Source organism: Cloeon dipterum, chromosome 1, assembly GCF_949628265.1.
Source record: "Cloeon dipterum chromosome 1, ieCloDipt1.1, whole genome shotgun sequence".
Classification (NCBI taxonomy): domain Eukaryota; kingdom Metazoa; phylum Arthropoda; class Insecta; order Ephemeroptera; family Baetidae; genus Cloeon; species Cloeon dipterum.
Genome location: NC_088786.1, coordinates 3,030,108 through 3,047,237, shown reverse-complemented (window position 1 = coordinate 3,047,237; position 17,130 = coordinate 3,030,108). Strand labels below are relative to the sequence as shown.

Sequence of the window (17,130 nt, the reverse complement as noted above, 5' to 3'; positions counted from 1 at the left end):
CTCGACCCGTGAAATGTCTGGCCACCCACTCACCCCTGCAGCTAGGACGAGCACCCTCGCCCCTTGAGAGGTAATTGCTATAGCAGTCACTTCTGATTCCGTGACACACACGCACTTGATGGCCTCATAAATAGCACGACCAACTATTCCGCCGCTCGAATCGAACACCGCGTCAAGTTTACTTGCAATTCCAATTCCAGCAGACAACATGGCAAAACTTATTAAGACTGTCAACGAACAAGCACGCCCGTTTTTTGGCCAACGTCCGAAGGCCATGGAAATTGTCTCAAAAAATAACGGAGTCCAAGAGAAAAGGAATGAGCCTTGCATAAAAGTACACAAAAATTGGATCACGCTTGAACAAAATCCAAATTGAATTACCAGCCAAATGACTGACCTGACATTTTTGTTATATAATAGAATCTGTTGTAAACAAATAGGTGTTTAATAAAAAAAATTGATTGATTGACTTGAACAAAATCAGTTACTAGCAATTTCGTAGCGCAAAATATGTTTATTTTGTTGTGAGTCTTTCAATTAGAAGTCTCAGGAATATAAACAGCTCTTAGCCCACGGGAAGTGCTGTGCAGAGGTTTAAAAAACAAGATTAAGGAAAATCAGCTAGTATAAATTAATCCATAATGTGAGAGCAGACGAGTTTATGCAATGAAGATTAGACTACAAATTCTAATCTGAGAGAGCTGATTTGTATCACATTTTTCCCAAGTTCTATCAAAAAGTGTTTAAAAGATAAAAAATAAAAATATATATTATCGTACCTTCTGGCTCTCTTTCAAAATCCGCAAATCGCACGATTACTAAACCTGTGGGGTGCCTGGGAACGATTTCCTTTTTAGATGCCTTTGAAAGACTCCTAAAATTTGCTATTTAAGGAATGGTAACTCTTCGGTTAACAAAAACCCACTGTTTTAGGTATAATTTCTGTCAAAATACGTAGCCAAACAAAACTAAATCTAAATTACCTTCATTGTATTCGCCGGCGACACACAACAACACAGCATTCCTGAAATTTCCAAATCAGAGTAAATTCCCGGGGAAATTGGCCTTTTATTCGACAATGGGGGCAGGGGGAATGCCTCTACCGAAGTTGCCGAGATGTGCATGCTCAAGTAGGACTCGTGTGTTGGTGGCTGCGAGCAAGAAGCGCAGCCGCCGGTAGGCCGTGGCAGCGAACGGGGCGCCAAACGCCGAACGCGACTCGCATTCCAGTCTTGCTGGCGACCTCGTCGGGAACCGCGTGCGTCTCGCTCCAACCCCCTTACAGCTGCTCCACTAGCAGGGCAGGCACGGTGCACTTTATTCTGACTCGATTGTTTTGTGCTCCAAAGTGAGTCTTCTTGGATTGCCTGCCGATTTTCAAGGTAATAATTTTATTTTGAATTTTCCTGCATAAGTGAATTTCTGTTTAAAAACCTTTAAAACGGAGTGCATGCCGATTTTCCCCATGCGAAGCGTGCTGGGTCTCATTCGACACATCTGAATGCGAAAGTTTATCCGATTCCAAAGCCAATCACACCCCATTTCGCCTGAGTCGCTAACAAAATATTCTTTCCGCTGAGCATGCCGCGCCTAATCCGAAAAGTTTTAATTGATTTTGGATTGGCACTCTCAGCAGGCGCTTCCGTCCTCACCAGAAATTGGCGTGTTTTATCTTCCATCCCTCCGATATTCAGCTTGAGGGTGCGCGAGTTCTGTGAAAAGGGTCGGATCGAATATGCAAAATTAAATCCTTTCATTCCTTTATGTGCTGCGAATGGTACACATTTTGAATGTCGCTAGTCACTAAACTGGTAACATAAATTGATTCGTCTGCGTCAAAGGCCGTAAGTGTAATTTGTTGCTTCTTTGAATTCAAATCCTTCGTCTCTCAGCTGTTTAGTGGTGACAATGCTCTCCCAATTACAATTATTAAGTACGTTGTATTTGTTAGTTAATTGGCTAAAGACTTGTTTTTGTGACACGCAAATTATCCAAAGAAAGGATAATTTATATATTTGTATTTTTGTAACATTCCCAAGTTGAAAACAAGTGGTGGTCGCTGTGGCCACACGGCGAGGACAAGAGTCGTCCAAGGAGGACTAAGGGTGGAACAGATGTTATAAAATTTAAAATAAATTATCCTTTCTTTGAATAATTTACGTGTCAAATCCAGTCTTTAGCCAATTAATTAACAGTGTGGAGTGTTACTTATTAATTGAATTTTAAAGGTATGTCAGATTTTGTGCATAGTTCACGGAGTATCTTTTAAAATAATAAATAAAATTCCCACTTAATGGGATTTATTTCGAAATAATTCAGCTGCAAAAATGCTGTCTAAATTTAACAGCCGTAGTATTAATGAGCAAACATGAAGATTTAATTGAAAGCACACGGGCTGGAAATGCAATCTACTCGAGCTGAGAGCTGAGAGGATGAATATTTTAAGGCGGCAGACGCACGCCCCGCATAATCAGCTTTTGCGGAAAACAAGCGGAACGACGTGCGCACGTAATTTGCTTTGCTCGCAACCCACCTGCGCGGAGGTGGAGAGCCCATCGTCCTGCTGCTTCGCCGCTTACATGTTGTGTCAATCTGCGTGTTTGCCTGTTGTCGTCGACTGCCTGCCAAATATTTGTTCTGCTCCATCCAGCCCCGCCGCTATACGCACGCCACCTTGCTTAATATGATTTGTGACACCTCAAATAATTTAGTTTAAACGCAGAGAAATCGGCGCCGGCGGGCGGCGAGATGAGTCGCGCGTGTTTGCGGTATGAATACATACACGACTTTTAACTTCCACATAAGACTCAAGAGGAAGTTCTCAAACACGTGTTTGTTTTCAACTGTATACTACTGTTCCTTTCTCATCGCCGACAAAAGTCTTACAACTTTGATTTTCACTTCTAAGCTCGACTTTTTTATTTGTTTTTGTGAAATAATTTTTTCTTAATAAAATTTGGAGTTTGAAAACATTGCTTTAGGTCTAAAATGTTTCTGCAAAGCGGTAAATCTAACACTTTCTGTTTATTTTTTTAAAGGTAACAGTTTCATTCCGAATGTATCACAATTTTGCTTTCCTATTGATAAAATAAACACATTAAAGATTAAACATTGCCATCTTGAAACGTCGCCTCAAACATTTGGCAACGACGCGTGCGCCAAACGCGGCCCCTAATTTTCACCTCGCCGGCAGTAAAATTAGCGTTAACTGTGCCCGTCTATTGGCCCCCAGAGTGCCGATTATCACCGCGAGAGGTGAATCAATATTCAAGGCACGTCGTCAATAATTAATTCGGCTGAATTATTATCATCTAGACTGAGCCGGCGAAAGAGGCCTTTGCCGAAATTATTGCCCAACTTTCACAATAAAAACTTTTTATGTACTCGGTGCGTGCGGCGCGGGCGAAGGAAGCCAACTTTATTATTGTTCCCGCCGCGCACGCACTTTCTCCTTTATTTCGCACCTTGAGATGAAATTGAAATTTACGGCCGCCGTGCTCTCGCTTCGATGCAATTTGCGAAGCCCCAGTCGCGCGCGTCGCTCGAGGGCATCGCCACTTCAAACGGCCAAACACAATTTGCAGCCGATAATTAGCGCTGTTAGTTGCGAGACATAAAACGGCAACTGTGGCATGCCGAAAACAGAGCATCCGCGTTCGGTGAACCCCAGCATGACGTTCGCCAGATATAAGCTGTGTAGGTGTTGGAGGAAAATAACATGGGTGGAAGTGAAAGGTTCAATTGATTTTATCGTGGTGAAGGAAATTTATACAGTTTCCCGGAAAATCCGAGTGAAATCAGGATAAACGGGCCTCTTGGCTTTCACAAAAATGAAGAATAAAGCTTTGTGCTGATTTTGTTTTAAATTTAGGCCACATTTTTTCTGTTTTTTTTTTTTCAAATTTTTAATAACTCAAAAATAGTATTTTTTTCACGAATGTGGAACAAACTGTTGCCATAAGTGTGTGTTACATGCCTAGAAATTTTCAGGAAGGAGAACTTTTTCGTTTCCTCGTTACAAAGAGGGGTGAGAAATGCTGAAAAGGGGTATTTTTTCGTTTTGGTGGGATTTAAGAAAATAAAAATTGCATGATCGGTTTATTTTAACCCTCCAAAAGTCAGATAAAACCATAAGAACATGTATGAAATCGAAACCTGGCGTCAGGGTGGCCCTCGAGCAATCAAAATCATAAAATTTCTAAATGTACCGACGCCTGACCACCTCTGTATTGATTCGAATCGCAAAATCAGCTCACCGTTAGAACGGAAAAGATGAGATCTCTCAGAATATATGTGTAGCGGTACAACAACGCGGTCCTGTTTTTTGTTGGAAGCCAACAATTGTCGGCGGTTTGAATTATTGTAATTTTGCATTATTGTTTAACAGCAGAAAGATGATTTTAAAATAAGAATTCAGTTTTCGTCCGTCAGCCACACGGTGCTGACGTGATTTGTTTAATTGTGCAGGACCCGATTCAAAGGGGTGAGTCCAACAGTCAGTTAGCAAAAGAATTTATCACTTATTATTGTAAAACAATTTCAGTTCTGGTATTTGATTAAGTATCCGATCGGATTTCCAACTGTAACCAATACACCAACAAAATTCGTCAATCTGAATTCATCGGTCTTCATCATTCCAACCCTCTTAATTCTCCCAAATATGCAATTTTACCCTTTGGAAGCCATTAGGGTGCTCAAGAAGCACCCTGAGTTCCCAAAAATCTTTTCTGGGTGCCCAGATGGCTTCCAAAGGGTCAAATTGCACATATTCTGAAAGCTCTCGACTTGAGGACGATCATATAAGTGTGAAAATCTTGCAGATTGAATCAATACAGAGCCCGTCAAGCGTCGGTAAAACGGTCACATATGGGAGTTGATTTGAATCGAACGATCGGGGGTTACGACCTCACCTGTTCGCTTATAATTAAAGACAAACACAGCCTAGGAAAATAGAACAATGTGACTTTGACCTGCTCCTGCAAGCGCTGACAATTGCGAGTCGCGTCATTATGATGAGCTGTGGGTTGTGGGCGCGGCGCTGTGCTTGAGCCGAATAACGCGAGCGAAAGGAGACGTTAAAGTGAGCAGCTAAATCTTCGTTACTCGCAAATTCGGCCAGCAGCGAGTAACGAGATTATTTTTTCATCTCTGCTTCGTGCGCAAAGGGCGCGTGTGCACGTGCTAAAAGGGCCGCGGAGGCCGTTATCACCAACAACCGGCCAAATTGAGCCTTTTCTTGTTCAACACAAACTACTCGCTCGCGCTCGCTGTTTGTTGTTTCTCACAGTCTGTGCCCGCGCCTGCTTTCTTGCTTCGCTTCTCGCGCACAAAACGCCTTTTGATGATGGAAAAATGAGCCGCTTTATGGCATTTGACTATCTCATTTACTGCTCCAAGAAACACAATTACCGCCCCTGCCGCCCGCCAACCTTCTCTCCGCTTTTTCGCTCGCGCGCCACCCCGCAGCTCCAATCGTCGAAACAAAGAGCGCCCAAATCTCTTCCTCGCTCATTAACATTTTTTTACTTCGCTGCACAAGAATTGATTCAGAGTACTTGTTTCGATTGATTTTTTATTTTTTGTTTACTGTATTGGCCAAAAATACTAACTAATACGGTTGCGGATTCTATATATGCACAACAAATAATTGCAACATTTTACGTTTGTAAGGGTGTAATAAATGGGTGGAAGGGTTAGCACCCTTAAAATATTTTGGCTATCTACAGAAGGTTGAGACTAGTCTAACGGTGTGGTTTTTGAAAATCTGATTTTTAGAAGCTGAGATTTAAGCGTTTTAACATTTTTCGTGAACACAAAATGCAAAAATTTTGTAGTTTTTTATTTTTAAGAAATTTTTGTTGGCTTAAATAGTTTTAATTTTTTAATATAAAATTTCGGCGTTACTGCAATGCAAATTTTAATTCATCTGACCTTTTTGCGCTCTACACGATGGCGCAATATCAAAAATTAAATTATTCCATTTTCAGATTTCAGTGCCATTTCGAAAATCCGAAATTAGTGACCTTGCCCTTTGACTTACCACTTTGAGGTCAACAGGAAAGTCCACTTGACGAGACGAGTTAAAAGGTGACTGATTTTTTTGTTCTACGACCCGTTTGAACCGATTTGGAGAAAATTCCCGTAAAACCCGCATATATATGTGTGAAAGCCAGGGTTTTCTCGATAGCATTTTTCGGTCCATTAGGGCCTAGCTATAAAATCAATCAATATCCTCAGACTCTTGCCAATTTGAACTTTGAAGGCTACTTTAGCAGCACCAAAGCCGGTTTAGGTAATTCTAGAACATATTTATGCCTATACTGCAAAATCTTTTCCGCGCTTACCACGAAATGGAATTTCCAGCGGCCCTTTGTGCTTTTTCCCTCCGATCGGCATATTGCGAAAATGCACTTTGATATTTCCCTGTGGCGCATATATTCCAAAAGGGCGGTGCGCCGTGAAAAATAGAGTGCGTTTGTCAACGACAGGCGCGAACAGAAGGCGTGTATTTTTACCGCCGCCTTTACGAGCGCATTTTTCAAACACACTACTTGGTCTCACGTTATTCCGCGATTGATCATGTTTCGGTGCCTCGGCGCACTCGTGAAAAGCACTGGTAATATTTACAAGCCGCGTGCAGAGCAAATAATGAAGTGAGCGACAACGCACTCGCTCGATCAAAGAGCAGCTGGAACCGGCTCCGTCATGCATAAAAGATCAATTCAAAAGTCAAACTCACTCTCGCTCGCGCGCATACAACATCAATATTGCAAGCTTATGCTTTGTGTTTTATGGACGCGTCCGCTGCAAATAAAAGGCCGGGCTGCGCGTGCAAATGGAAAACAAACAAACTGTTTGTTCTGCGCCGGAAAGGAGAAATAAAATTGTTCTAATTTCAAGTTCATCCGGAAAGAGTCACCAATGTTTGTCTTAAATTTTTACGAGAGTAATGAAGAAGAAACTTTTCTCCTCCTCGCCGTCCGAGCACTTTTTCTGTTCCAGCAGTCTCGAGAATTAATAAAAATAATAGCTCAGCGTGGCGGCGGAACTTGCAAACTTTCGGGCTCAGCCGCAGCTTTTGTGCTGTTTTGCAGAGCAGGCAGCCGGCTATCGGCGTGGAATTGGCTTTATTAGCAAATTATTTTGCAGGCAGCTCCCGCATCGCGTGTGCACTGCTCTAAAACCGCGCCGGCCTTTCCAGTGATTAAATAATAATTTTCACCAGCAGCTTTTTTGTGCTCGCTCAGTCGGATAATTGATTTTCACTCCACGCTTTTGCCTTATTGAAAAAGCCATTCGCGCTTTGTTAATTGAGTTGTAGCCCCGCAACCAGAGTACTTCTTGGAAACGGATCGAATACACTGGTTTTTTTCACGAGCAAGAGCACCAGACTGTTGGCTCGCATTGTTTAGGCACTCTTAGCATTCTTAGGCGTTGTCAAGGTAATTGGAGATCTATGTATTATGCTGGCTGCCCAATGTCAGAGATGGCAAAAAGAGGTTAGTCGGAGTGCTCAATTAGCTCAACGGTCTGGTAAAAGGCGCCACTTGCTGATGTCCACCCCTTCCAAATGTTCTGCGAAAGGCCTGGGCAGCTTGGAGGCGTAAAGATGGCCACGATTGGACCAAAGCTCCTCTATGCGGCCCCATTTTATCCACTCGGCGGTTAAAAAAGAGGAAATTCTATCCAGCGGTGGATGCAAACAAATCATTTCCCTGCTTTAATTCGTTTTGATTGATTCGAAAGAACAGTGGCTGCCCCGCCCACCGCCATTCTCGTCTGGATGTGAACCCTTGGGCGTTGTTGTTTACCCGCATCATACCGAAATAGGGGTGGGAATCAATCTTTGCGACGATTTTTCGCCGACAACAGCGCGGGGCGACAAAATTTTTCCTGCAGGAATCTATCAGCGAGTGAATGATGGAATACTTAGCAGCAATTTATCAATGAATAAAAACGGGCCGTTGCGCCGCGTTCATCCATCACTGTTGCCGGAGAGAGAAGAGAGTATGTGCCCCGCGAGTAAGACGTACGTTTTATTTATCGCCGCGCTGCCGGCAGAAAGGGGCCGAGCAACGCACACGCGGCCCTTTCTTTCCTCCTCCGATGTAATGGAATTGTTTCGAGCCATTAATAGAGCAGTGGGCCAGAAAAGAGAGGCGAAACTTCTCTTTATCAAAGCCGAGCAATTATCAGGCGCGAGCCGGCCCTTTTATATGCCCTGCCGCGATTAATGGTGCGCGCGCGGGCGGCAGTAAAGTCGTGCACGTGAAATGGAACTGCACTGCACACGTCTTGTTCATCATTATAATGCCGCGCCTGCTCCAAAGGCCCTTAACGTCGATTTATGATCGCGCGGTTTGGATTTATTTCCACGGCGTCGACGACTCCGCCGCAGCCACAGACGCGCCACCGGCGGATCACATTACACCCGGGCTCTAAAGTGGATTGCAACTGACGAATCGCGTCTTCTTTAATTTTCTTTTCCAATACAGGCATGAATAGAATTCGATTTTCAGGTTTTTAAACGATACAAAAATCGATTTTTTTGACAAGGTCTCTGGGAACATGAGTCTCTAAAAGAGGGCATCACGCTCGGAAATTTTGAAAGTTCCCCGGAAAATTATAAAAGAAGACGTGGCATGTGTTTGCAAAGTGCGGGAAAATCGCAAAATTTGAACATTTTTACCTAGATTTTCTGGATTTGCAAAGAAATTATCGATAATATTATAAAATGCTTCTTGAAGTGCTTGAAAATTCATTTGATGGCTTGAAAATCATGGGCTAAACATATTTCTCACTTAATTGACAATTTTCATTAGCCATTTTCGTTAGGGAACAAAGAAGTAAGCGAACCGATTTCTACTTAATTTTTACACCAATAAACATCTTGGAAAATAATGGAAATCTGGGTAGGGAGTCGTTGGCTCCCTGAGCATGCATTTTTATTGTTGAACGGTGTCGGTCACGGCAATCCTCTTTAAATTCTCTCTGGCACACGTGCTTAGCTGCATTTTAATGCGAGTCGGCGCACATGTAATCGAGAGGACCGCAGGCAAAAGGAGCCGAGAGCGAGTACTTTATATTGATTGCGCTTGGGCTGAGCCGTCGCCTACATTACACACCCTTTTTCGAGTGAAATTTCCCAACCTTGCTGCGCCCACCTGCCTACTAAACCTGCCTCATTAAACAAAATCGATTGCGAATAATGTTCCTTGTTGTCTGGTAATGGGCAACCCCACGGCCAATTTTCAGTTGGCGAATTGATTTCGAAAAATATGCGTCCCACGCAGCACACTTGACTAAAATCATCATTGCCAGATAAAACTAACAAAAATGAGCTGAATAACTGCAAAATGTAACCGTGCGTGGGCCGAAAAGTGGCCTTTTCAGAGCGAATCAGCATGAAAATTTTCGATTGCAAGTAACACTATACGTGTATATACGCGGCGCTGAGAATGGAAAAAGCTGCAGCGCGTTAATTTACTACGGCAGTGGCTTTTCTCACAGTGCGCGGCCGTATCACATCTGAATAATTGTTTGTTCGCTCATGCCCAAATTTAACAGCGTGCACAGCAGAGAGGATATATGATTCTGTAATTTAAACAAGACTGTTTAATTAGAAGCCGAAACTACTATCAATATTAACGTTTAAATTAAGCCGTTGGAATTTCATTTCCGACAGTGCCCATCGATTTCTAACGTTCAATTCAGGTTAGGTAGTCAAAAAACTCGTTACGATCACGTACTGAAAATCAGCAAAAACGTAAAAACCGTTACTATTAAGCGGTTTTTTGTTTGAACTCACAAGAACGCCGGTGGCAAATCTAAAAAGGGAGTGTGTGTTGACAGCCAAGATCGAGACAGCAGCGACACAGCGACAGCCAGCGGAACCTGGGCTGCTGGCTGACCAGCATTGTCACTTCTTGGTAGTCTCTGTGGCGTTGCCATCTCTATCTGGCTTTGAGCCCAATTTTCTCTGTCACTACTAGTGCGTTTTGGGTACTTGTTCTTTAATAATGCTCTTGCTTTGAAACACTGCCATTTATTGATCGACTGCTCTTCTGTCCGGATTCAAAGAAAAGAGGAGGTCGAATTCAGTCTTTCACAATCGGAAATGCTGTGATCGGCCGATAAAAGATTCGTCCAAATTGGCTTACAGCCTGTCAAATTGGAAATTATCGCCTAATGCATGTCTCGCGCGGAACAACATTTTGGCGGAGAAAGCATTCTCGGGCATCCATCGATCACGTCGGTGCGAATAATATGTGTCGCGCAATAATAGGTGAACTGTTGAGGCGGTATCGCTCGCGCATCGACACGTGCAGCAGATTGATTGATGGCGGCGCCAAATCCGAGCCTTTTTGTGCCTACACTTGACATTATACCCGCAGCATGTCTATGAATTTCATCAGGGCCTCTCGGATCCGCACGTTCGTTCGCGTAAAGGGAGGGAGAGAGAGAAAAAGTTGGCGCGACTTGAGCAGGCTCTCGGAGCGATTCATCATCGCGCCGATTGCGCCGCCGCCCCGACGAAACTGAAGAGAAAAAGTGACAGAGACAAGCCGCGAATAAATTTTACGACGACACGAATTAAGGCTACGCCGGGGATATTCGTGCAGCCGAGAAGTAAGTTGTCGGAACGTTGTTTTCACCGCGCGGGATTCTGTTTGGCGAAAACGTTTGCATACGCGCGCACACGCTTAGGGGCGATGCGAGCGAAAAGTGCCTTTTCCGATTTCACGACTCGCTGAGAACGTGAGTGGCAGCAGGCACAAATAATGTCGTACGTGTTCATAAAACGGCGGTGGCGAAAAGGCCGAAATTACCCTTCGTCGCCGTGCTGCCGTAAAGCTGTTGGCTAGCCGGCCGATTCAATTGGGCCGGCCAATAATGCGATGGCAAAATATTAGCCCTCTCACAATAAACACAGCCATAACTTTTATTGATTGACTGCCGGGCGGGCGCTCGTTGACGATACACCCGAAACCAAAGGGGAAAAAACGCCAGTCAGTCCATTTCGCCTGGCTGACTTTTCGAGGGAAAAGAGCACAACAGCGTCTCAACCGAGCGACCGCCGAGGAATATCAGAGGCAATCGATATATATGTATCTGCGATCCGGCGGAGCTGGAAAAATTGGAGAGCCCCTCCAAATTTAATAAAGTGGAGATGGCATGTGAAAAATAATGGTGGCTAACCGTAAATCATATTGCACAAGGAACCATCAATAATGTCTTGTTGGCGAAACACTCCAATTGGGGCCAAATTTTTACCGTCAACCAGCAAATTGTAGTTTTAATTAAATGAAACAAATGGCATCTGAGCGGTAATGGGGCCGGCAAAACTGATTGCCGCGAAATTATATGGCAGATCTCTAGCTTTCCGCAGCCCATTAAAAATATAACGAGAAACCTGGCAGGATGCCTCTCGTCCGACCGATAGTGCCGAGTTTTTCTGCAAATTATTGCCGCTCAAGCTGAGCAAAAGCACCGTGAGCGTGCAATTTTACGGGAAATTAATTTCGATGAAGGCGTAGTAATTATTTCAAGACTCAAAAGCTCTTTTTCTCCTCTCGTTCGGATGAAAACTCGGCCGCATCCGCCATTGAAAACGCAATATTTTGTTCCATCCGAGTAAATAAGAAAGGAACCGCGTCGGAGAAAAAGTTTCAAAGGGAGAGAGGAAAGAAGTGGCGCCGTTAATAACCATCTTTTGATTACGACCATCAGCGCCGAAACTCTCGCACCACAGCGGAAAATTTACTCTCCGTCTTATGCTGCGGGCCGCAGGAAAAAGTTATCCTCGCGAGGCTTAATTTCTGCTGACAATACTAATTATTTTCGCTTCTCAGACGACGTCCCTCCTTTTTTCTGCTCGTCATGAATGCTGATTTTCTGAATGACAGAGAATTAGCGCTTCTTCGTCCCACCGCGAATGCTTGAAAAGAGCGCTAAATTTTAATGAAGCGGGGAATTAAAAAAGACGCGAGCGACCAAAACTTTTGACGTGTTTTCTCTCAGACGGAATTAAATCTCTGTCTATATAATTTATATCACCTCTCTTGAGAAGCATTCATTACTTTCAATGTTGATAGAACTTGCGTAACACTGGAATAAATTCAACAGACAGTTTTAAATTGATAATTAAAATGTCTGGCACACGCATTTTATCCGTGTCACGCTATTTGTTTTGTCCAGAGCTGCTGATTGGATTAATTTTCGGTCGGTCCGCTTATTAAATCAAGCAGCATCTGCCTCAGTCCAGCGAGTGTGTAATCAAAACGCACCGTGATTACACCGTTGCCACGCACTCAAAGAGGGAGTAAACTTTGCTGATCAATTTATGTGTATATTCGCTGTGACGGTTCCAACTCAATTTGTTTATTCTCGCTTGTTTACAGCAGCTCGAATTCTGCTTTTTATGCCGCATTTCGTTTGGGTGCTTTTATATTTTACATAAATGTTTGATTCCCCGCCTTCCACTGACCTCATATTTATCCCCTGTTATAAAGCTGAATCAACAAATTATCAAAAATAAACATTTAATAAATAAACTCTAATGAGATTTTCCATAGCTTTTAAAATAGTCCAATTTTGATATTTTTAAAATCTGATTTTCGGTAAGAATTGCAAACATAACCCGACGGACCTAGTCGGGAAAAACTTAGCGCCTGGAAAAGTAGGACAAATCAGGATATAGCCACCACCCACAAGGGGCCGTGAGTCCCATTCGTCTGCTCAGGATGATGCCCAGGACCTTCGACTTGATTTGCCTGAGCAACCGAGCGTTTTTGCCAAGCTTTTTTGCTCTATCCAGCAACTCATCAGGGATATTTTGCGATGGAACTCGAATTCACTCCTCTGGACAGCCTCCCTCGCAAGCTTGAGCTCTTCCGAAAATGCATTTCTTGACTGTATAGGAGTGTCGGCTGTCGCTCAAGCCTGGGTCGGCCCAAGCTGAGATCCCTCGATAACCGGTTTCTTGGATAAGGAAGTTAATTGAATATTATAGTTACTCGATTATGTTGGATCATTGCAGAATTTTATTTTCTTGTCTGTGTTAATCATACCAAAAACAGTCAAATAAACATCTAAGGAAATGCCGATTCCTGTGTCTACCTTTCTTAAATTACGCTCCCTCGTTATCATTAGCAAGCAGCTGTTGCATTTTAGGAATTTCAGTTCATCGCATTTGCATCTGACAGAATCTAAAGTAAGTTTGGAGTTCGCAAATGCATGCAGATTTTCCAGCCGAGTGAACGCCTCTATCGAGACGAAAAATGCAGGATTTTTTCGTCAAAACACACACGCATACCCATGCGGGTGGGCTGCGGCATGCTGATGCCTATGCTGACTCGTTTGTTTGTGTGCGCGTGCATGCGGGGGCTGAAGAGTCGCTGCTGTCACGTCGCAATCAAAAATTCTGCCGCTTTCGCCAGATCAGCCGCGAAAAAACGAGCGCGCGAAAGCAAAAAATTATGACGCGCCAGCACTTTTTGCCCGACGAGAGAGAGAGAGAGAGAGAGAGAGAGAGAGAGAGAGAGAGAGAGAGAGAGAGAGAGAGAGAGCGTGCTGCTGTGTAAAATATTTAGCATGCCTCGAGTGGTCCATTCTCCCAGCAGCCACTCGCCTGCCGACGAGGATATGAACGCGAAAAATCTTGTTTGCATAAAAAAGCACGCGAAGGGACCTTTTATCCGGACACGTGTTGCGTTAGAGCGCACTTCTTTGTTTCGCCCACCAAATTTCGATGATCTCGGGTAAATGCCGAGTGCGCTAGCTTTAATTTAGAAACATGGACGCCGGCTAGATGTCAGCCTTTTTGACTGGCACCGCAGATTTGCGCTAACACCTCGTGTGCTATGGTGGCCAACACCTTTTAGGATAAAAGTAAAAAGAGTTTAATCTAAATTTTAAAACTTACAGGGAGATATGCAACAGAGCAGGAAGATTTCATTCCATTTTTGAAAATATCCTGACGCTAAACATATAATTATAAGCAATTTTTCTTCAATTTGGACGTTTCTGCAGCAATAGACGGTTTTATACGATTCAAAGTGGTTTAAGTGGGTTAAAATGCTCAATGGAATGTTCCATGGCCCATGAAAATTGAAAGCTATGCAGTAAAAAATTCACAGCCCTCTTGTGGTTTCAAGGATGAAACCCTAACGAATTAAACTGTGCTCCCCTTGTCCCGACGGTGTGAAAGCAGTTGAAATGCATTTCACGACGGTCACGATATAATAATTATTGCGACCAAATCCAGCAGCTCGGGCCGAATTTACGGCCTCGGCCTCCGCTGCCGCAGTACTGCAGGATAGTTTGGTTTTAATGCCGATGCACCAACTGATTATTTATTAACGTAGGCGGAGCAATTAATAGCAGGTCGCCGGTGCTAATTACGGCGCATTATCACCTGGGCCTATTCAATCGGTCCACACTGATTATTTATTTGTGTGGTCGACTCGCACAATAATCTGCTGATTTAGCTCTGGATATGGCTTTGGCCGTGCAGTGGAAAGTATGCATGCGAGTGACACTCGACCAAACAGCCAGAATCAAATAATGCGCAGCAGTGGCTAGAATTTTAATGTGGTGCCAGACCGATCGATTTGTTAACCACGCAAAAATTCAGACAGGGAATTAATTTCCGGAACCACAAAGTTCATTTGAATATGCAGTGACTAAAATGACGAAATGAACTGGTGCATGAATTTTGAAAAACAATTCTTCCTCCAGCTTTTCATTTAATTTAGCAGAACCAATCGATACCTAAGAGTCTAATTAATTGTAAGTCTGGCGTCTGTCTGGCAGCCGAAATTGACACGAAAATCGTCGAAAAACGTTTATTTGTTCTGAACTAAAAAAGTGCAACAAGAATACCGGTGACCAATCAGATAAAGAGAGAAGGAAGCTGGCCTAAGATCGAGATGGCAGCGACACAGCGACAACCAGAGCAATTAAACGACAAGGAAGGTCAACTTTGTCACTTGCATTGCGCTGCAGTCTCGATCTGGTTCCTTGCATTCTTCTTTTTCCGCTCTGAAGTTTGGTGGTTCGGTTGGACTTTTTGTCGCTAACTATTCTCTTTAGTTAAGTCAAGAAATACAAAGACCCACATAATTGTTTGTCGGATGCAATCTACTCTAGATTTAGAAAAATAGTTGATCGATTTATTATTATACGGAATGCGTAGATAAAGGCTTTAGTATCACAGCGGGATAACAAATAAAAAATAAACGAAAATCTTGAACTTGCGTCCTTTATTGTCAGCATAACAATAAGCAAAACACCTGGCTCATGTTTCGAAACCTTGACAATTCAAAGAAGAAGGGAGAGACGTAATTCACACCTGCTCTTCTATGGTAAACGATCTGTGGTGGCTCTGACTCTCTCTGACTCTCTCCCCCACTTTGTGCTAGTGCGCCCTGTGCTCTTGTGACTTCTCACCCCCACTCAAGATGGTGCTGAAAACCTCCAGAAGTTTCCCCCATCTCAAAATGTACTTAAATTAACAACATTAATTAGCTGACTAATTGTGTCCTCAATTCATCGATATTACAATTTACAATAAACTCTGACAATAAAGGCAAACCCAATTTCACCCATATTAGTAATGCACAGCAATAAATATGATTCAAATAAAACTCCACTTCGCGACGCACTTTATGGCCAGCCGTTTTGGCCAGTCTCTGTTCACTCAGTCTAATAAAGCAAGAAGTAAGAAGTAAAGTTAAAAATCAGTAGTTGAGTGTTTTACTTCATACGACTACCGCTCCTACATTTTGGTGACCCCGACGCTCCGACTGCACGGACACCTTACCTGGATGCCTACCTAGGACTACCTGGCCGCACCTGGATGCCTACCTAGGACTACCTGGCCGCACCTGGATGCCTACCTAGGACTACCTGGACGACTACCTGGACGCACCTGGACGACTACCTGGACGACTACCTAGGACACCTGGATACCTGGACGACTACCTAGGACACCGGGACACCTGGACGACTACCTGGACGCCTGGAACACCTCGACGCCTACCTGGAGGATCCCTGGCCCAGCATACCTGTCCGGCTACACACCTGGATCGACGCCCAGCTGCAAAAGCAATATTTTCGTCTCTGCGGACTGCCTAGCAACAGAGATGCAAGCAGAAGACGTGGAAGCCCCCTCCGTCCAGAACATCACCCAGCTTCGCCTACCCGACTTTTGGAAAGGCGACGTCGAATCTTGGTTCGAGCGTGTCGACGCATTTTTCACCCTCCGGCGGATCAAAAGTGACGAGCAACGTATCGCCTGGATTAAACAAGGCCTTCCAGCAGACATCTACGTGCAGACGCGCGACATCTTCAGGAACTTACCCGAAACAGACTCCTATAACCACGTAAAGGCGGAAATTTTGAAACGCCTTGGCCCAACCAAAGACCAAAAACTGCAACAGCTGCTGGCGAGAGAAGAACTGGGGGACCAAAAGCCCTCAACCTTTCTCCGCAAATTGCAATGCCTCGCAGATAAGGAAGGTACTGACGACATGCTGCGCACGATCTGGATCAACCGGCTTCCAAACGAAATCCGCAAGCTCCTTGCCACACAGACCGCCTGCTCCCTGACGGACCAAGCAGAGACCGCTGATCACATTTGGAACATTCTTGGCAAACAACAGCACACTTTTGCTGCAACCGCGACCCGCCCACCACTCGTGGCCCTTGATCCATAAGACGACTACCGACGCCTCATCGAAAAGAACCAGCGCGACATGCAACAACTGGTGTCTGGCGTGCTGGACAGCATCCAGTCCTTGGCCATCAGCCTTAAACAAGACCGGGGACGAAGCCCTCGTCGCCACGACTTTGTTCAGAATGACAGAGTGGACGACAGCAAGAAATTCGATCGTCGCCGCAACCGCAGCCGATCTCGTCCTCGCTTCAACTCCGACGGCACCTGCTTCTACCACGGAGAATTTGGCTCCAAGGCACGGAAATGTCTCGAAGGATGTAAATTCTTCCAGCCGGGAAACTTAAACAGCAAGTGCTAGAGGCGGCAACCACTTGCTCCTCTCCATCCGGCCGCCTCTTCATCAAAGACAGGCAAACAAATATTGAATTTCTGGTTGACACAGGCTCTGACGT

General features: G+C 44.2%; 1 protein-coding gene across 5 annotated transcripts in view; it reads left to right on the top strand.

Moving 5' to 3' along the window:
* The first annotated feature begins 1,136 nt into the window (after positions 1–1,136).
* kek3 (kekkon 3) overlaps positions 1,137–17,130 on the top strand; it is a 74,917-nt gene continuing 58,923 nt past the window's right edge. For 2 of the 5 annotated variants that reach the window (XR_010575744.1, XR_010575743.1), the window contains exon 1: positions 1,137–1,382. The gene's annotated coding sequence lies outside the window, so the exon portion shown is untranslated. The remainder of the gene's footprint in view (positions 1,383–17,130) is intronic. The other 3 variants (XM_065496945.1, XM_065496944.1, XM_065496946.1) reach the window with 2 other exon arrangements.